Here is a 22,077-nt window from a genome sequence, read left to right as displayed (position 1 = left end):
CAAGGAAAAAATCCCATTCGATATAGCAAAAACAAAAATAAAATATCAAGGCATAAACCTAACTAAGGAGGTAGAAGACCTGTATGCAGAAAACTACACAGCCCTGAAGAAAGAAATCAAGGAAGACACAAACAAATGGAAACATATACCATGTTCATGGATTGGAAGAATTAACATCATCAAAATGTCCATAGTACCCAAAGAATGTACATTTTCAATGCAATACCTATTAAAGTACCAATGGCATATTTCACAGACATAGAACAAACACTTCAAAAATTTATATGGAGCCATAAACGAGCCCGAATAGCAACTGCTATTTTGAGAAAGAAGAACAAAGTAGGAGAGATCACAATACCTGATATCAAACTGTATTACAAGGCCACTGTAATCAAAACAGCCTGGTACTGGCATAAAAACAGGCACATAGACCAATGGAACAGAATGGAGAGCCCAGAAATAAACCCAACTCTCTACAGTCAATTATATTCAACAAAGGGGGCAATAACATAAAATGGAGTAAAGATAGCCTCTTCAACAAATGGTGTTAGGAGAACTGGACAGCTACGTGCAAAAAAATGAAACTTGCGCACCAACTTACACCATATTCCAAAATAAATTCAAGGTGGATAAAAGACTTAAATATAAGCCTTGAAACCATTAAAGTCCTAGAGGAGAACATTAGCAGGAAAATCTCAGATATTTCATGCAGCAACATTTTTACTGGTATGTCCCCCAGAGCAAGGAATATAAAGGAAAGAATAAACAAATGGGATCTCTTCAAAATTAAAAGTTTCTGCATGGCTAAAGAAAACAGTATTAAATTAAAAAGACAATCAACTGTATGCCAGTGATACCTCAGACAAAGGTTTAATCTCCAAAATATACAAAGAACTTACATGACTCCACTCTAAGAAGACAACCAACCCAATTAAAAAATGGGAAAAGGACTTGAACAGACACTTCTCCAAGGAGGACATACAGAAGATCCAGAGACACATGAAGAGATGCTCAATATTGCTAGCTATCAGAGAGATGCAAATTAAAACCACAATGAGATACCACTTTACACCCGTCAGAATGGCTATTATAAACAAAGCAACCAACAACAAATGTTGGAGAGGTTGTGGGGAAAGGAGAACCTTAGTTTACTGTTGGTGGGATTGCAGACTGGTACAACCATTATGGAAAACAGTATGGAATTTTCTCAGAAAAATAAAAATTGACCTGCCTTTTGATCCAGCAATTCCACTGCTAGGATTATATCCTAAATAACTTTTTAAAAAGATAGTCCTAGAGGAAAAGAAACATGTGAGAAAATAAGGAGAAAACTTAAAATTTACTATTTTCATAGAATTTATTTATTTATTTTTGAGCAGTTTAGTTCATAGAAAAATTGAGTGGAAGTACAACTATTTCTTATATAACCTGTGACCCTCAAACTTCCTTCATTATCAACATCCCCCACGAGAGTATAATGTGTTATAATTAATGAGACTATTTTGGTACATCATTATCAACCAAACTCCATAGTTTACATTGGGGTTTACTTGATGTTGTACATTTTGTGACAAATAGATAATGAGAAATATATATCTTTGTAGTGCCATAGAAAATAGTTTCATTCTGCTAAAAATCCTCTGTACTCTGCCTGTTCATCCTTCTCTTCCTTCAACTCCTAGAAACTACTGATCTTTTCATTGTTTCATCTTTCCTAGATGTCATGTAGTTGGAATCATACAGCATGCATCCTTTACAGATTCTTTCACTTAGTAATAAGCATTTAAGTTTCCTCTGTGTCTTCATGGTTTGATAGTTCATTTCTTTTTAAAATTTTTAATTCAATAGCTCATTTCCTTTTAGTGCTGAATAATGTTAAGTTATTTAGATTCACCATAGTTTATTCATTCATCTACTGAAGGACATCATGGTTGCTTCCAAGGTTTGGCAATTACGAATAAAGCTGCTGTAAATATCAATGCGCAGTCACTTGTGTGAACATGTTTTTAAATCCTTTGGATAATTATTAAAGACTATTATTGCTGGATCATATGGTAAGAGTACGCTTACTTTTGTATGAAACTGTTAAACTGTCTTCTAATGTGGCTGTATTTTTTGTACTCCCACCAGCAGTGAATGACAATTCTTCTTGGTACACGTCTTCAACAGTCTTCAATATTATTGTTATTGTTCTAGATTTTGGACATTCTACTAGGTGTATAGTGTTATCTCATTGTTTTAATTTGCAATTCCCTAGTGATATATAATATTAAACATCTTTTTATCTACATTTCTTCTTTGCCTTCTGCATATTTTCCTTGGTGAGATGTTTATTTAGGTAATTTAGCCATTTTTTAAATTGAGTTCATTTTCTTATTGTGGACTTTTAAGTCCACGTATAGACATATTGCATATTTTGGACAACAGTCTTTTATTATATGTGTCTTCTGCAAATATTTTCAGCCATTCTTTGATTTATCTTCTTAGTTTTTTTCAAAATGTCTTTCACAAAGAAGATACTTTAAGTTTCAGTGAAGTCCAACTTACCACTTATGTCTCTTATGGGCCATGCCTTTGGTGTTATATCTAAAAAGTTATAAAACCAGAGCCAAGGTCACTAGTTTTTCTCCTGTTATTTTCTAGGAGTTTTACAGTTTGGTATTTTACTTTTAAGTTTATGGTCCATTTTGAGTTAATTTTTGTGAAGGGTATAAAGCTTGTAACTAGATGGAATTATTTTGAATGTGAATATCTAGTTGTTCCAACAGCAGAAACACTATCATTTCTCCATTGTATTGCCCTTATTCCTGTGTTAGTGGTCATTGACTACATGTATCAGAATCTATTTCTGAACTCTCTATTCTCTTCATTTGTCTATGTCTATTCTTCCACAAATACTACACTGTCTTCATTACTCTAGTGTACAGTGTTACTTAGAATAAATCTTGGAGTTGGATAGTGCTGGTGCTCAACTTTGTTCTCCTTCAATATTGAGTTGGCTATTTTGAGTCTTTTGCTTCTTCATATAAACTTTATAACCAGTTTCTCAATATACACAAAATTACTATCTGGAGTTTGGGATTGTGTTGAACTATATATAGATGAAGTTGAGAAGAACTAACATCTTTACAATATTGTCTTCTCATCCATGAGCATAGAATATCTATTTAGTTCTTTTCTTTCATCAGAGTTTTGTAGTTTTTAAATAAATGTGTACATATATTGTTTTATATCAGAATATTTTATTTTGGGGGGTGTTAATATGTAAATGGTAATATGTTGTTAGTTTTATTTATTTTTATTTATTTATTTTTGTTGTTGTTAGTTTTAAATTCCACCTGTTCTTTGCTGGTATAAAGGAAAGTGATTTAACCTTGTATCCTGCAACCTTATTATAATTACTTATTGGTTCCAGGGTGGTTTTTTTCTCAGTTCTTTCAGACTTCCTACATAGAAGATTATACCAACTGTGAAGACAGCTTTATTTCTTCTTTCCAAATCTGAATACCTTATATTTCTTTTACTTATCTTATTTCATAAGCTAGAACTTTCAGTAAAATGTTGAAAAGTACTGGTAAGAGGAAACATTCTTGTTCTCTTCTTGAACTTAGCAGGAGCACTTGGAATTTCTCACCATTTAGTATGATCTTATCTATAGAGTTCTTATAGATGTTTCTTATTAAATTGAAAGAGTCCCCTTCTATTTCTTTTGCTCAGAGTTTTTATCATGAATGGTTATTGGCTTTTGTCAAATACTTTTTCTGTTTCCTTTGATCTAATCATGTGATTTGTATTTATTTTGTCAATATAATAGATAACATTGATATTGAACTGGTTTGTATATCTGGGATAAATATTACTTAGTCATGGCATATAATACTTTTTATATATTGTTGGACTCAATTTGCTTATACTTTGTTGAGGATTTTTGCATCTATGTTATGAAGGATACTGATCTATAGTTTTATTTTCCTGTAATTTTATCTGTTTTAATGATAAGGTAATGTGGCCTCATAGGATGAGTTAGCAAGTTTTCCTTTGGCTTGTATTTTCTAGAAGAGATTAGAGAGAATGGGTATAATTTTTTCCTTAGGCATTTGGTAGAATTCACCAGGGAACCCATCTGTGCTCAGTGCTTTCTGTTTTGCAAGGCTATTATCTTAATTTCCTTAGGATATATATAGATTTATTCACATTGTTCATGTCATTTTGTTTGAGTTTCATGATATATGTTTACAATTACTCTAAAGCCAACTTCTGAAAACACTATGCCAGTTTACAGGTAGTGTGAGTGTCTTATAATAACACCATATTCCAAATTTCTCCCTCCAAACACTTTTAACATTGCTTTCATTAATTGCAGTTTTTCTTGCCTAGGAGGTATTCATCTTTCTCATTCTAAGTGAAAGCCTTGCCTGGTAGAGTAATCTTGGTTGTAATCCTTGCTTTTCATCATTTTGAATAGTTTGTGCCAATCCCTTATGACCTGCAAAATTTCTGTTGGGAAATCAGGTAATATCAAAAAATAGCCTAGGTAGGGGCATAAAGAGAAAAGTATAATATAATATTATGTAGAGTGAAAAATTCCCTAAATACTTTCACATAATAATTATTTCACTTTTTTCTCATCATGAATTAGGAAACCAGAAGCAGAATTTATGTAAATTTCTTTATAACATGATATCAATATCTTTCAATAACTTGGGTAGCTCTTACTACTTTTTTTTTTACAAAGTAGAATATCATAGTGGTTAGACATTTATATAACTTACAAAGTGATCATGCCAATAAATATAGTACCCAGCAGGCACTATGCATAGTTAAAATATTATTGACTATATTCCCTATATTGTACTTTAGATATATATGATTATATCATAGCTGCCAATTTGTACTTCTTAATTCCCTCACTGTTTTCACCCTGATTCCTAACTCCCCTCTCATCTGGCAACCATCATTTGTTCTTTGTATCTATGAGCTTGTTTGTGTTCTATTTGCTCATTTATTCTGTTTTTTAGATTTCACACATAACTGAAATCATATGGTATTGGGTTGGTCAAAATGTTTGTTTAGTTTTTTTCCATAAAATAAAAGACACATTTTTCATTTTAACAAATAACTTCATTGATTTGGATATTCTGAGTATGTCAGCTGTCTTCCATGTGGGATAATGTTGTGGCTCTCAGTTTATGTCTTAATTTGATCACTACCAACTTCAATTGGTCTACCTGACTGTTGAGCATCATCCAGTGAAAAATCTTGATCACAAAACTTCACAAACCACTTTTGACTCATTTTTTTCAGTCACACAAACTTCTCCATATGCTGAACAAAAATTTTTATTGCATTTCAGCTGCATTTTTACCCTTCATGAAATAATATGGCATAGTATGCTGAAAATGTTACTTATTTCCTTCCATCTTTAATATTAAAATGCCTACACAAAAATTCACCAACTTTGATAAGATTTTTTAAATGAACACTGATATGACAGCTGTCACAACACAATCTAACAAATTTGTTTCAAAGGCACTTAAAGTCAGCTAAACATTACTGAAGCAGTCTTGCAGAAAAAAAAACAAATGAACTTTTTGGCAAACCCAATATTTGTTTTTCTCTATCTGACTTATTTTACTTAGCATAATACCCTCTAGGTACATCCTTGTCACAAATACTAAGATTTCATTTTTTAGAATGATGAGTTATAATCCATGTATATATGTACCACTTCTTTATCCAATTGTCTATTGATAGACACTTAGGTTGGTTCCATTTCTTGACTATTGTCTGTTTATTTCATTCTTTTGATTTCACATATAAGTGAAATGATATGGGATTTGAGTTTGTCTGTTTTTTTCACTTAGCATAATAAAAATTGTGGTACATAAATATAATGAAATATTATTAGGTCATAAAAAGAATAAAATCTTACCATTTGCAATAGCATGGATGGACCTAGAGGTTATCATTCTCTACTATACTCATTTTTTTAAATTTGTATTATTTCTTTTTTCTGTTTTTTGTTCAGATTGAGTGTTTTCCACTTATTGTCTTCTAGTTCTCTGATTTAGTCCTTTGCTTTAGATAATCGAAGCCAATCAATTCAGTTTCTTCCTATATGTCTCTTTTTCTGAGCTGCTGTCTCTTCACTGAAGCTTAGGGTAAGTGTGGGTGAGTGAATGGGTTTGTGCTTAGGCCCTTTAAAAGGAGCCTTCCATCGGACCCAGATGGAATGCCCACTGATTTTCACAGCCAGATGCTGTGGTGACTCCTCTTTCAACCTTAGTGCTCTGGGCTTGTGAAACCACTGTGGAACAGCTCACTCTTCACGGTGGACCTTCACAGCTGAGATATCCCTACCAATTATTAACTGCCATTGGTGTGGGACTAGCATGTTTTGTTTCTCTGCCCCTTCTACCAGTATTAAAGTGGCCTCTTGTTAATATTCTTAGTTATGGGAGTTCTGTTCAGCTGGTATCCAGGTGGTTCTCATGAGCTGTTATTATAATTTAGCTGTAATTTTGATGGGGTTGTGGGAGGAGGTGAGCATGGCATTTACCTATTCTGCCATCTTGACCAGAATTCTCACATGCATCTTATATTTCCCTGTTTATATTATGTTTAATCATGTTTATCAGATAATTTTTCTCACAAGCAGTAATCATGTCTTATTCTGATACTTTGCATAGAGGCTTACACAGAGTAGATGATTAATAAAAGTTTGTTAGGCTCCGTTAAAAGCAATCATCATGATATAATATAGCCACAAATTCGGTCCAGTTAATTGAAACAAAAGACATACAAAAGTAATGTTGACTTTCTTTTTGAGTCTAATTACATTACCTAGTCACATCAGGTAAGTAATATTCATGAGTTGAATTAGATATTTGTATGTTTTCAGGTTAAGAAGTTGACAAACTTTATTTCTGTTTTTTGAAGTATATTTTATTGATTATGCTATTACAGTTTTCCCTCCTTTAGCCCCTCTCCACCCTGTACGCTTAACCCTCCAGCATTTCCCCCTTCTTTAGTTTATGTCCATGCGTTGTACATGTAAGTTCTTTGAGTTCTCTGTTTCCTATACCATTTTGACCACTTCCCATCTATTTAATGCCTACCAATTATGCTTCTTCTTCCCTGTACCTTCCCCCCCATTTCTCCCTTCCCCACCTCACCCCACTGAAATCTCTCCATGTGATCTCCATTTCTTTGATTCTGTTCCTGTTGTAGTTGTTTGCTTAGCTTTTGTTTTCATTGTTTTTTCTTTTTTTTCTAGGTTAATTTGTTGATAGTTGTGAATTTGTCATCATTTTACTGTTCATATTTTTGGTCTTCTTTTTCCTAGATAAGTCCCTTTAACATTTTATATAATAATGGTTTGATGATCATGAACTTATTTAACTTGACCTTATCTGGGAAGCACTTTATCTGCCCTTCCATCCTAAATGAAAGCTTTGCTGGATAGAGCAACCTTAGTTGTAAATCCTTGCCTTTCATGACTTGGAATACTTCTTTCCAGCCCCTTCTTGCCTGCAAAATTTCTTTTGAGAAATCACCTGATAGACTAATGCAGGTAACTCCCTTCCTCTTGCTGCTTTTAACATTCTCTCTTTGTCTTTAATCTTGGGTAACTTGGTGTGTTCCTCTTTGGGTCCAACTTCTTTGAGACTCTCTGGGCTTCCTGGACTTCTTGGAATTCTATTTCCTTAGCCATATTAGGGAAGTTTTCCTTAGTTAGTTGTTTAAATAAGTTTTCAATTTCTTGCTGTTGTTCTTCTCCTTCTGGCACCCCTATAAATTAGATATTAGAATGTTTCAAGTTGTCCCAGAAGTTTAAATTTTTCTCTTCATTTTTTGAATTCTTGTTTCTTCATTGTGTTCTGCTTGGTGTTTGTCGCTTCCTTTTGTTCCAAATCATTGCTTTGAGTCCTGGTTTCCTTCCTGTCACTGTTGGTTCCCTAAATATTTGCTCTATTTTATTTTGGGTATTTTTTATTGGTTCCTTCATTTTTCAACCAAGCTCAATCAGTTCTGAGAGCATTTTGATTACCAGTGTTTTAAATTTTCCATCAGATAAGTTGGCTATTTCCTCATCACTTAGCTCTCTTTCTGAAGTTTTGCTCTGTTCTTTCATTTGGGCCATATTCCTTTGTTTGGGGGACTTGATAAGTTGTAGGGGGGCGGGGCCTTAGGTATTCACCAAGGCGGGGCAACTCTCCTTTGCTCTGCTGCAGTGCTGCCTTTTGGGGAGAGGCCAGAGAGGGAACAAGGCAGCTCCCCTGCTGTCTCTAGCTCACTTTCCACCTGACTCTAGTGTGAGACTGGGAGTTTCTCCCACAGAGGCAACTGCCGTAGTCCACAGCCAGCTCTGAGTCTCAGTTTCCCCTTAAGTCAGCCCCACCCACACAGTCTGCTCCTCACTGCAGGTTCTCTCCATCTACCACCTTACCGATCTGGTGGTTCTGTTCGACTGTTTCTTAATTCTGTGGTTGTCGGTTCCATGCAGTTTGACTTTCTGGCATTTCTGGTCGTTTATTGATTTTAGATTGATTGTTATCCTCCTTTTGGTTGTGCAAGGAAGTGAAAGGTTTCTACCTGTGCCTCCACCTTGGCCAAACTTAAACTTTGTTTTAAATGCATTTATATTCAGGGTTTCAACATTTTTGGCACCTCAGTTTTTGTCTTGGACCTGAAAAACTTAGTGTCTTAAACTTCCAAAAGGCATAAAACTACAGAAGTTAAATGATTAAAATACTTCTCTACAAACTTTCAGAGATGATTAAAAACACATTTTAATATTCAATTTAACAAACACATCAGAACAGTTATTTTATATCAACCATAATATCCTGGTTGTTGAAGGAGATTTTTGTCTTTTATGAAGTCTATAAATCTATTGACAAATGTGAACTCAGAAAATGTCTTTAAAATAATGAAAAATGTTATGTAATTTGGTACCCAAAGGCACTAACCTACAGCATAGAATCCAGTACCCAATGCTGGAAATGCAAATGTTATAGAAGGTCAAAGACATGAGTGATTATCACAGGGTCAAGAAAACAGGAAGAGTTTCGGGAGGTTAAAATAAGTATAAAGTGTGTTAGGATAAAATCAATAAAGGAAAAAGACACGTTTCAGCAAAACTCTAGCAGTAGTAAGAGGCAGACAAAACATAGGAGTAGAAAGGAGTGGGATATTTACAAAAACAATAAGGACATTGAAATTGTTAGACTAAAAGATTATATCAGAAGTTTAATCGAGGACACATTGGTAGAGAAACCATGAGGGAAATTTGTAGAGATCCTTGGAAACTGGCTAAGGCTCTCAGAGAAAATCTTTGAGATGGCTAACCTTTGACCCCCTCCTGCGAGCACAGCTCATGGCTCAGCTCCCTGGGAGAATGAGAAAAGGAAAAGATGAGGCAGTAATCATGGCCAGATCATTAGGCTTCTTAGTGGGAAGGGAGGGTAAACTGGATTTTACATAAAGGAAATTAGGTTTTACCGAGGAGCATGGAACTGATACTAGATAGCAAATGATTAATAACAATCCACTAAAATAACATTCTGCCTATATATTTTTCAACTGTTAGCTTTTAAAAGTACATATTTAAGCCCTGGCTGCTGTGGCTCAGTGGATTGAGTGCTGGCTTCCAAAAAAAGGGGTGAGGGTTGGATTCCCAGTCAGGGCACATGCCTGGGTTGTGGGCCAGGTTCCCCAGTAGGGGGCGTGAGAGAGGCAACCACACATTGATGTTTCTTCCCCTTTCTTTTTCCTTCCCTTCCCCCTCTCTAAAAATAAATACATAAAATCTTTTTTTAAAGTTACATATTAGTTGAGAACATGGATTAATTATTAAAAGACAGAAATTTGAACTGTTAGCCTGCAACCTGATGAAAATGCTCAAGATAATGAGGGATATTTGGTATAACCAAACCATTGGTGGTCGTGAAAGTTACCACATTGTTCACAATGAAAACAGTAGCACAGCTGGTCAGTTAGAAGTGAACTGCTGCATTCCACTGTCAGCGCACAGGCAGGTCCTAGATGCTTTGCTAAACTATAGTTTATATTATTATGTGAAAGAAAATGGCCTTAAACATTGTTTTGTAAATAATAATTGATGACATGATCGAAATCAATTGTACAAATATTTAGAAAAACTTCCTGACTCCTTTTAACTTAAAATTAAAAAACACTGTGAACAAACAACAAATTAACACAAACAAACAAAGTAATAAATATTACTGGAAGCTTTCTCCAAATTCTCTTTAACAATTATCTTAGAAATGAAAACATATAATTAGAAGAAATGGGGATAAAGGATAATTAAATTTTAGGTTGAAAAGATGAATGTAAAATACTCTTCTATCAATTAGCACACTGAAATAATGGGTTCTATGTAGATGCAAGTCATATATTTCACAATATGTTATAGTTACATTTGTGCTATGCCTCTCATTGGACAGGTCATCCAGTGGAGGTGACCTTGGACTGGCCTGCAAGCCAGACCTAGGCAATCAGAGGCTCCTTCATCTCTCCTCCCCTGCCTTTAGAATGTACATCCCATCCACAGTGGGAGCCATTTATCATGCCTCAGCCTTGAATACCTCCCCAGAACATCCTTGATTTTCTCAGGGTGTCATTAGATGATAAAATTATGAATTTCCTAAAAAATAGTATATATATATATATATACATATATATATATATATGTATATATATACACATATATACACACACACACATATATATATTAGACAAATTTTTAAAGAAATATAGTAGAAACACTAAAACTGGATTTATTTCACAACAAATGAATAAAAGCTTGCATTGTTCAAAAAGGTCCTGATCATAGTTTTCAAGTTCAATGTTACATTGTCCATTTTCTTTAATAAAAACTTTTCTTCAAAATAAATGGTAAGCAAGATATGTGAATTAATTCATTGTTCTTTAATAAAGTGAACAATTAATTTAGTGAGTTTTCTTTCATTTATGATTATTCTCAATCCACAACTACAAGGCAGAATGTGAATATTTTTACTGTGCTTTAAAGAGTTGCACAAAGTAATAAAGTTAGATAGCTGGATATACTGTTATCGTCTTCAAGACTGAGTTACCTGAAACTCTTTATGTGTGATGAGAGTTAAAGTACTGACGATAGAGTAAAAATCATCAATCTACCTTCATCATTGAACTTGTCCCTGAAAGAGAAAACTAAACTGAGCAATGAATCAGAGACATTTTTTATTTATTACACTGCAGGAGAAACAGTGTGTCAAACCATCCCATCAGCATCAGTTGGGATATCTCTTCTTCGGTAAGTGCTCTGACAAAGTTGAAAATTTATAGTGTTTCACTTTATCCACTATTAATTAGATTCTGGTTTCACAAATAATTATTACACTAAGTCAGAGAGGCTGGTCTTACTAGGCTACATCAACATCCTTCAGTTATATCATTATTTTTTGTTTCTTCAGAATGAATATGATAAAAGTCACAGTGTTACAACCAATGCTAAATCAGAAGGGTAGAGTTTTTGCAAGTAAGTAAAACATTTTATATTGGTATAAACGCATGTAACTCAATTGTTCTCTGGACTCAGTGGCTCTCCCGGTTATGGTGAAGTTGCCTCTCCGTGAATGCCCAAGTATGTGATGATGGAAGGTTTCCTGTGCTAAGCACATCTCAGAGTGTCCTCAGTTGCTCCTGAGGGTTCCTCAGAGAATGTCACATGTGCTCAGGAACATGTCCTATGTACGTTCTCCTCTGAACTCTCCTGTAAGCCCACCTGCCTCAAATAGAGAGACTGCCAGCTTGTAGACACCACTGTTGTCTGCTGTGAACACTGAGAGGAAGGAACTGTGTCCTCTTTTATCATTTTAAATCAAGCACAGAAATGGTTTTCTTATCATTTCATGGTCCAACTAACTCCAGACTCAACATTCAGCAATATTTTATTAAGGCTTTGGGGATCATTGATAAGGGAGGAGAAAGAAAGCACTCAAGCAAACTCCCCATTGTTATATGGAGCTACACTCAAGGGGTATAGTATCATTTTCAGCATCACCTATAGGATGATACTCTGCTGGGTCTCCCCTGCTCCTGTGTACAAAGGACCAGGTCTTCTATCACTGAGGATGTGCCAAAGATATTTGGTCTTTTGTTTCCAGACTCAAGGGACACAAGACACAGAGAGAAGCAAGTATCTTTCTTTTTCCAGCCTAAAGTCCAACACCCAATTTTAACTTTTCTTGAATGTACCCAGTGTCTTAAAATATTTGACAGTCACACTCATTACCAGGCAGGGAAGTGCTATCGTCCTGAGTTGGGTTGAGGTTTTAGGTTTCTTACATAATACATTATCCAGAGGTAAGAGGGTACTCTTAATGTGTCAATGGCTCAACACTGTCCAGCCCCTGAATCCTGTGATGTTTGTAGCTGCCTTCTCCTGAGGGCTTATAGTTTTCTCAGATATAGAAACACACCTACATTTAGAGTAGGAAGAGGTTGGGAATGGGGACCTCTGTTGCTGTCATTGTTTCTATTCGAAAGGCAAATACATCCCAGAACACCTACCCCTTTTTCTTTTGCTTATATCTTATTGGCCCAAACAGTGCCATGTGGCCACTTTTAGTTGGAAAAAAACAGGAAATCACAATATAGAGAAAAGCATGCTGGGAATGAGTGTTGAGTTAGACAACAGTGTATGCAAAAAAAATAGCAATGTGCATGGAACACGGCAGCCTGTCCAGTGGCATTGAACTCTGCCAAATCCACTAGTCCAGTCTCACTTACCATCCTTCTGCTCAGATGAGATCAGGATCATGCGTAACATTCTTTCTACAATCATTATGTTTTTATCTCATAATCTAAGCAACTGTTTCAAAACTCACACACTTACACAACCATATTCAACTGGAATTATAATTTTCAGAAAAAGTAAAGTTTAAATATCTAATTTTTGAAACATTTTTTAAAATAGGGAGAATAATCTGCAGTGATGTACATTTGACTACAAAGATATAATTGTTTCTTCTTTTGTCTTGCCAAGAATAGGTTAGCTTTGTAGTATCACAATATCAGAAATACTGCCATTTCAAAATAATGTTTATAGCTTTATTTAACTAAAAGCTACATTAAGATGATTTCAACAACATGAGAGAACAGCCTTCTCAAGTTGACTTCATGTCTCTACCTCATGTAGTACAAACTTTTAATATGAGCTGGCATGCTTGTTTACTATTTATTTTGTTCCTGTACATCAAGGTTTTAATGACCAATACTAAATTTCAGGGAGTAAACCAAGTTGTATCATGAAATAAAATTTATATTTAGATGCCTTTTAAAGTTAGAACAGAAGACAAAAAATATGTGGTGTTTCAAACATGTTCTTTTAATCCCAGCTTCCCAAACCACACACTTAGATTAGAATATGTAGTTCTATCTTCATCTGAAGAACAGATGGGAAGGAAAAGCATATGTCTGGATAGGTTCTCAGACAAAATAAGGGAAAAAGCGTAAATTTGAAGATAAAAATGAGAATGTATTAAAGAGTAGGAGAGGAGATGGAGGGAGGGCTAGGGTTGGTTGAAAGCATATAATTTTCTTTCTTCTGGAGGATTGGGATATATAATCCCCCAGGATTGTATAAAGATGGTAGACAACTAGCCCTGAAACATTCAGCCATGACTAGGGTCTATAATGATACCAACTTGAAGGTTTGGAAAGATGGTTATGCTGAATAGCAGTAAGTGATTGATAATTGCTGAATAAAGCACACCGCTTCTGTTTAGTCACATTATGACTGTAATAAGAAAATTGGAAAGTACAGATAGTAATTGGTGCATAAATAAAGTGGAATATCAGAGAAGTAAAAACACAGGCAGCAGCATCCTTCACACCCAAGAAGTTTTTGGGTGGTTTGATGTGGTTAATATAGCAAGAGGGCCATAATAAAGAGATGAGCTTGGAACAAGTAGGATTAAGCCAGGATGGAACTGTGATGCTAATAAGGGCTCATTGTGATGGTGTTGCCTAGCAACGTCATTACTTCCATTTGTTTGTTCATCTCTACTCTGGTTAGAAGGAAACAACTAATAGGCACCCACACAATCATTACTTTTATGGCAGAACATGTTTATGAGAGCCTGTTGAACACATTCTGTTGTACAGAAGACTAAGAGGGAATGATCTTTGCAGCTTCAGTAATGAGAGGAGTTTTCAAATACCAGAAGTTACATAAGGTGGACTTAAAACATCAGAAGATTTGGGAGAAATGGCATTTAATGTAGAAAAGAGTGTGACGCTGTGGGGCTATAAACCCTGCACTCCAGCTGAGGTAAAGGGTCTGCTAAGGGTCTGTGGGAAATGAGGTCAGAAAGGTTGGACAGGAGCCAGTCACACAGTGCTCATTCGGGTCGTCTGCAAGGGTGGCGGAGGCAGAGAGCACGACAAATTGTCGAAGCCTGCGGCAAACACCGGTCTGAAAAGCTTGAGCTTTCTGGTATACACTTTATTTTATTGTATATTTACCACATATTTTATTTATTTGACTTTTATAATATTATTTTTAACTTACTAATATAATACTACTGGTCTGGAATCTAATAAAAACATAAAATATTTCCTCAAATAACTTATATTGCCTTTTTATCACAAATAAGTTATCATACATTAATAAATATTTCTGTAGTAAACAGAACAAAGTGAATAGATGTAGTAATCAAATGTTTTTTAGAAGAAAGCTTTTTAGAACATTAGGGAAAGGAAAAAAAAGATTCTGGGTCTGGATGTAAAAGTCTTAACATGTTTCTAGAACAAATAAATAAAAGAAGTATCTACTGTGAAACATATCTGAACATTTTAAATATAAAAAACCTAAAATGAATTCTGAAAGCATCCAAGAAAGTGAAATAAATGATCCCTCAAAGAACTGAAATCAGATTAGTAAAGACTTCAGTAAAACAATGAATTTCTTAAGAAAGAGAAACAATGTCTAAAGAGCTTTAATGGGGAAAATATTGTAACCCAATAATTCTGTAGCTATGCAAATGACCTTTTCTTAAAAATTAAAAGTTAGGAATATGTAGGAAAAAATGAATGGTAGTGAATGTGGAAATGCATTAAACATGAAAAAAATAAATTGCTGAAAGTTTATACTACAAAAAATAAATTGCTTGAAAGTGACAAACTGCTGATTTATTTATTTATTTATTTAAATGAATAAATAAATTTATTCATTTAAGAGAAATATATTGAACATCTACTATATGGTGAATTCTCTAAATCAAGCATTTAATCGCTAACAATTATTAATCTAGGAACAAAGTAAAAGTGGAGGCCCAGATTATAAATTTCTAATTTTTAAAATTCATAAATTAAATTACTTTGAAAAATATTCTGTCATAATGAATCAAACTTCTGTACTCAGTTATGTTTTAAATGACTAAAACTCAGCAAATATGAAATGATTGAATTTGGTTTCTATTACATATATTTTGTTGTTGTGTGATGGAACCAGTGATGTCTGATGTACAGAGACATATTTCACAAATTATTATATATTCTCCAACACTCATTTCTTGCCGATACTATAACAAAATCAATAATTATCTTATTACCAATTTTCACATAATTTGTGTTCTATTGATAATATGCCATATTAACCATTCTTTATTGTAGTTCTTTGATAATGTTTTGAATTAATTTTAATTAATTTATCTATTAACTAATTTTTATTTTTAGAGAAAAGAGAAAGGAGGAAGAAAGAGAGGGAGAGAAACATGGATGTGTGAGGGAAATATCAATTAATCACCTCTCCAACACTCTCAACTGGGGACCTGGCCCACAACCCAGGCTTTTGTCCTGAGTGGGAATCGAACTGGCGACCTTCAGTCCACAGGGCAACACTAAATCCACTGAGCCATATCAGCAAGGGCTAAATTAATTTTAACTTAGAAAAACTTTGACTATTGAAGTAGAGGCAACCAAAATTATGACTAAAATTCTCAAAAAAAAGTTGGAAATAAACCATGAACCTTACATAATGTTTTTAAACATTAAAATAAGGTTGTATAAAATAAATTATTTTATTAAAGCATATGTTACAGAAGTGTTTAGCTTCATACATAAACTATTATATAACAATTATTCATAACAATTTTACCACCTCATAAAGCAACATCTAGATCTATAAGCAATGTAAATTATAGGTGTTATATTTTATGCATGTTGTTATAGATAATATGCATGTTGTTATAGGTGTTATATTTTATGTACAATTTTAAGAGCAATGGAAATTGTTTAATATCATAAAATACTCTGATCCCTATGTGCAGCTATTGAGAGCATCTCATTTATTCCTGAGCATCTCTAGAACTGTAAATTAGAAGAGAAAAAAGAAATAGTCAACACTACCATAAAATGATACTGTATTTTCTGCAAAAATGCATTGTATTGACTTAATCATAGAGCATGAGTTTTATGAGTTAAGCTGATTAATTATCAGTTCATTGTTTTCTACTTAGGGATATTCATCATTTAGATTTTTCTTATATTCCAAAGCAAAATTTATCACTGATAAAGAAGCAACACAACACCCATTTCTTTATACAGTACAGGGATATGTTTGCTTATCTCTCAAGTACACAGGGCAAGAGATAAGGAGAAATTTCTGGGTCTCAGGCTTCATTAGTCACAACTTATAAATTGAAAATTATGAATTCTCAATGGAGAATTACGTATTGCACAGTATTAGTGTTGAGTGCTGGATCCCATGTATCCAGGTATGTAAACAGTCTGAGATTTTACCCTACCTGTAGTGAATAACCCAATCTTCCAGTTACACAGATGCTTGCAGAAGAGGTGGGGTTCCAAGGTCAGAGACAGAGGATTTTAAACTAGTAAGAACAGCTACTACACTTGATCTTAGCCAAAGGGCTGAGAAGTGATCAGAGAAACAGAGCATTTTATTACTTATGGAATAGAAAGCAGAATGAGCTCCACATTTCCTCAGCCTATGGGGTTGATGAGGAACAGTTCAGTGGGGTGCTGTGTACACAATAGGTTCCAGCTAAGAATTGCATGTTTAGGAAACCCCCATTCTTTTAAGGAGGATGATACCAAACCTGCCCAGCATTTGCCCAGAAGAGAAGTATTACATATAGTATCCAGATCAGGAAACACGTCTCTAGAGGAAGACACTATTTCAATCTTCCAAAGTTACTCTCTATAAAAACATCCTTGAAGAAACAGTAAAGAACAGGAGCATGCAGCAATGCAGGAGACCATTGCAGATTATCTTTCTATAGGTATGCATGTGTTTTTGAATAAATTGTTTCATGTGTGTTGATGACATTCAGGACTTTATGAAGTACTGGGCACAAAGCAGAGACTTCTCTTGCCCAGACTGATGGATGATGCTGACAGCAGTGAATAAAATGTTTTATTCACAGAGCTTGTATTCTAGTGGTAGTGAATAGCATTAAACATAATCAAATATATGATAGAAAGTCAGGTTGACAAATATAAAGTAAGTAGGAAAGTAAAGAGTGGGCATGAACTGGCTAAAGAGAATAAATGGCTACTTTAAAAAGGATGAGTAGAAAAATTCTCATAGAGACTAGATAAATTGTAGAGGTGCTTGGTAAAAATGTGAAATAAAATTGTCCCATGAGGAAGAACAAATGTATGTACATAAATTCTGAAGGCAAATGCTTGCTTGTGATGCCTAAGAAAGAATAAAAGACCCAATTTGTCTGGAATGAATGGGGTAAGGGAGAGAGACAGAGGAAAGTAAAAAGGAAGGAAGGGAGATGTCCTAAGACAGCTAATGTAGGGTCTTACATACTACAAAAAATTCTATTGATTTTAGTCTGAGTGAAGTAAAACCTCAGAGAGTTTTGAGTGACATGATGACGCATGATTCTAAATGCCTACTCCCACTGCTTCATGTAGCCTAGGGGGTAGGAGGACAAGGATGGGAAAAGGCAGGTTCATTTAGGGAGGCTACAGTAGTCAAGGATTTGTCTGACAGTAGTACAGGTAAAGATTCTAGATACATTTTGAAATTAGCACTATCAGCATTTATTCATGGCTTAAATGTGGAATATGAGCAAGAAAGAGAGAGTCAAATATGACTCCAAGGATTTTGACTGTAGCAGGTAAAAGAATAGGTAAAGAATTCTGGGATAAAATAGTTTTTTTGAGGGGATGCTGGGAAGATGGCGATGGAGTAGGATGGAGCAGATTCTAGCTCCTGTACTCGTGGGTAAAAATCCTGGCGGATCTATAGAGAAAGAGCACAATAAACCATTGGTTACACGGCATTTATGAAATTAAAAGACCAGAGATTGTGACCGATGCTGAAACACCAGACAGCGGCAGAGTCAGCTACGGGAGCTGGGACACATGTGGCCCCTGTGCCACCACCATAGCAACAGGCCTGGGAGCTGGAGACTCAGGTACAGGAGCCAGATACTCCAAGCCCCTGTGACAGTCCTGGGCCCCAGAGGAGTCAGGTATGGGAGCCGGGACATTCTCAGCCCCTGTGCCGCTGCCATAGTGACGGGACTGGACACTGGGGAGTCAGCAACTGGAGCTGGGACACTCTTGGCCCCTGTGCCGCTACTGTAGCAACAGGCCTGGGCACTGGAGGAGTCAGCTACTGGAGCCGGGACACTCAGCAGTGGTAGGTGACCAGCGTGGTGACCAGAGTGAGGACCAGCGTGAGAGTAGGTGGAGAAAGAGAACATCAAAATACTTGAAAGAGTCTGCACCACTGAACTTCATAGGTATCATACCACAGAAGTTCACAACATAAACCCAGGGTGTCAGAACAGATCAATTTTAGAAGCTGAGACTAACAAGAAGAGTCTCAAATAATGGGAAGATAAAGAAACAATCCCCAAATGAAAGAAAAAGCAGAAACTTCAGAAAGAATGTTAGATGAAATAGAGGCTAATCAACTACCAGATAGTGAATTTAAAGCCCTGGTTATTATGAAGTTCAAAGAGCTCACAATGAGCTATCAGAAACTACAGGGGAACTATAATGATCTCTCTGCAAACTACATCAACATGAAAAAGGAAATAGAAACTATCAGCAAGGGACAAGAGGAAATGAAGAATACAATTTCTGAATGGAAGACCACAGTAGAAAGTTTCAAAAGCAGGATAGATGAGGTGGAGGTTAGGATTAGTGAGTTGGAGGACAAAGTAGAAAGCATCTCACAGAAAGAGTAAGAAAATGAAAAGAGGCTCAGAAAGAATGAAGAGGGATTAAGAGAAATGCAAGACAATATGAAACTTAATATATCCGAATAATAAGAATACCAGAAGGAGAAGAAGAAGAACAAGGGATAGAAAACATATTTGAAAGAGTAATGATGGAAAATTTCCCTAATTTGATGAGAGAAAAAAAAATCACACATATCCAGGAATCACAGAGTCCCAATCAAGAGGAACTCAAGGAGGCCCACTTTAAGACATATCATCAAAATGGCAAAATTCCAAGACAAAGAGAGAATCTTAAAGGCAGCAAGGGAGAAAAAAGAAGTAACATACAAGGGAGCCCCAATAAGGTTAGCTACTGACTTCTCAATGGAAACACTCCAAGCAAGAAGAGAATGGCAAGAAATATTCCAAGTAACAAGAACCAGACGCCTACAACCAAGGCTACTTTACCCAGCAAGGCTCTCAATCAAGATAGAGGGCCAAATAAAGAGCTTCCAAGAAAAAAGAAGTCTAAAAGAATATGCCTCCACCAAACCAGCTTTACAAGAAATACTAAAAGGACTGCTTTAAGGGAAAGAAGGAAAAGAGGGAGACAGAGAGGAACACAGGTACAAAAATGGCAATGGATAAGTACCTATCAATAATAACCTTAAACATAAATGGATTAAATGCTCCAATCAAAAGACACAGAATAGCTGAATGGATAAGAAAGTATGACCCACACATATGCTGCCTACCAGAGACCCATCTCAGGACAAAAGACCATCACAGACTAAAAGTGAAAAGCTGGAAACAAGTTTTCCAAGCAAACGGACAAGAAAAGAAAAATTGGGGTAGCAATTCTCATATCAGACAAAATAGACTTCAAAAAAAGGGCCATAAAGACAGACCCAGAAGGTCACTTCATTATACTCAAGGGAAGAATCCACCAAGAAGACATTAACGTCATAAACATATATGCACCAAACATAGGGGCACCAAAATATATCAAAAAAATCTTAGAGGACTTCAAGAAAGATATTGACAGCAACACAATTATAGTAGGGAATTTGAACACCCCACTATCAAAAATGGACAGATCTTCCAAACAAAATATCAGCAAAGATATTGCAGCATTAAACAACACCCTAGATGAAATGGACTTAACTGATATATATAGAGCTCTTCATCCCAAAGAAGCTAAATACACATTCTTTTCAAATGCACATGGAACATTTTCAAAGATAAATCACATGATAGGACACAAAACGAGCCTCAACAAATTCAAGAAAATAGAAATCATACCAAGCATCTTCTCTGAACACAAGGGACTGAAATGGGAAACCAACCCCAAAGAAAAAACCCAAAGCACTCAAAATCATGGAGACTGAATGATATGCTATTAAACAACAAATGGGTCAAGAATGAAATTAGGGAAGAAATCAAAAAGTTTCTGGAAACAAATGAAAACGAACTCACAACAACCCAAAACTTATGGGACACAGTGAAGGCAGTCCTGAGAGGGAAGTTTATAGCAACACAGGCCTACCTAAAGAAGACAGAAACATTTAAAACAAACAACCTAACCCTACGCCTAAAAGAATTTGAGGAACAACAACAAAGACAGCCCAGAGCAAGCAGAAGGAAGGAAATAACCAAGATTAGAGCAGAATTAAATGATATAGAAATTAAAAGCACAATTCTAAGGATCAATGAATCCAGAAGTTGGTTCTTTAAGAAGATAAAATAGACAAGCCTTTAAGTAGGTTCATCAAGAAAAGAAAAGACACAAATAAACACAATCAGAAACAAAAGAGGAGAGATTACAACTGATACCACAAAAATAGAAGGGATTGTAAGAAATTACTATGAAGAACTGTATGCCAAGAAATTTGAAAACCTAGGGGAAATGGACACATTTCTAGAAAAATACAATCTTCAAAAACTCAATGCAAAAGAAGCAGAAAATCTGAACATACCAATAACAGCAAAAGAAATTGAAGCAGTAATAAAAAAACTCCCATCACACAAAAGCCCTGGACCAGATGGTTTCACAGAAGAATTCTATAAAGCATTTAAGGAAGAGCTAACCCCTATTCTCCACAGACAATTCCAAAAAATCCAGAAGGATGGGAAACTCCCAAATTCTTTTTATGAAGCCAGCATCATCCTAATTCGAAAACCAGACAGACACAACAAAGAAAGAAAACCTCAGACCAATATTGCTGATGAACATAGATGCTAAAATCCTCAACAAAATATTGGCAAATTGCATCCAACAATATATCTAAAAGATCATACACCATGACCAAGTGGGATTCATCCCAGGGATGCAAGGATGGTTCAATATTTGCAAATCAGTAAATGTAATTCATCACATACACATAAGCAAAGACAAAAACCACATGATCATATCAATAGATGCGTAAAAAGCTTTTGATAAGGTACAACACCCATTTATGATAAAAACAGTCAGCAAAGTGGGAATACAGGGAGCATTCCTCAATATAATAAAGGCCATATATGAGAGACCTACAGCCAACATCATACTCAATCGGCAAAAACTAAAAGCTTTTCCACTAAGATCAGGAACAAGACAAGGATGTCTACTTTCACCACTTCTATTCAATATATTATTGGAAGTTTTGGCCACAGTGATCAGGCAAGAAAAAAAAAAAGGCATCCAAATAGGAAAGGAGGAAGCAAAACTGTCACTGTTTGCAGATGACATGATAGTGTAATGGCAAATCCTATAGACTCTACCCCCAAACTGCTCAAACTAATTAATGAATTTGGCAAAAGAGAGGGTTACAAAGTCAATATCCAGAAATCAAAGGCATTCTTGTATACCAACAATGAATCA

At 35.2% G+C, this 22,077-nt stretch overlaps 1 pseudogene; it reads right to left on the bottom strand.

Moving 5' to 3' along the window:
• Window positions 1-16,861: 16,861 nt before the first annotated feature.
• Window positions 16,862-16,953, bottom strand: LOC119041555 (uncharacterized; annotated as a pseudogene).
• Between the last annotated feature and the right edge of the window lie 5,124 nt (window positions 16,954-22,077).

Source organism: Artibeus jamaicensis, unplaced genomic scaffold (assembly GCF_021234435.1).
Source record: "Artibeus jamaicensis isolate MK-2021 breed Jamaican fruit bat unplaced genomic scaffold, CSHL_Jam_final scaffold_584, whole genome shotgun sequence".
In the NCBI taxonomy this organism is placed as follows: domain Eukaryota; kingdom Metazoa; phylum Chordata; class Mammalia; order Chiroptera; family Phyllostomidae; genus Artibeus; species Artibeus jamaicensis.
Note: the sequence above shows the minus strand (reverse complement) of the source record. Positions and strands in the feature narration are given on the sequence as shown.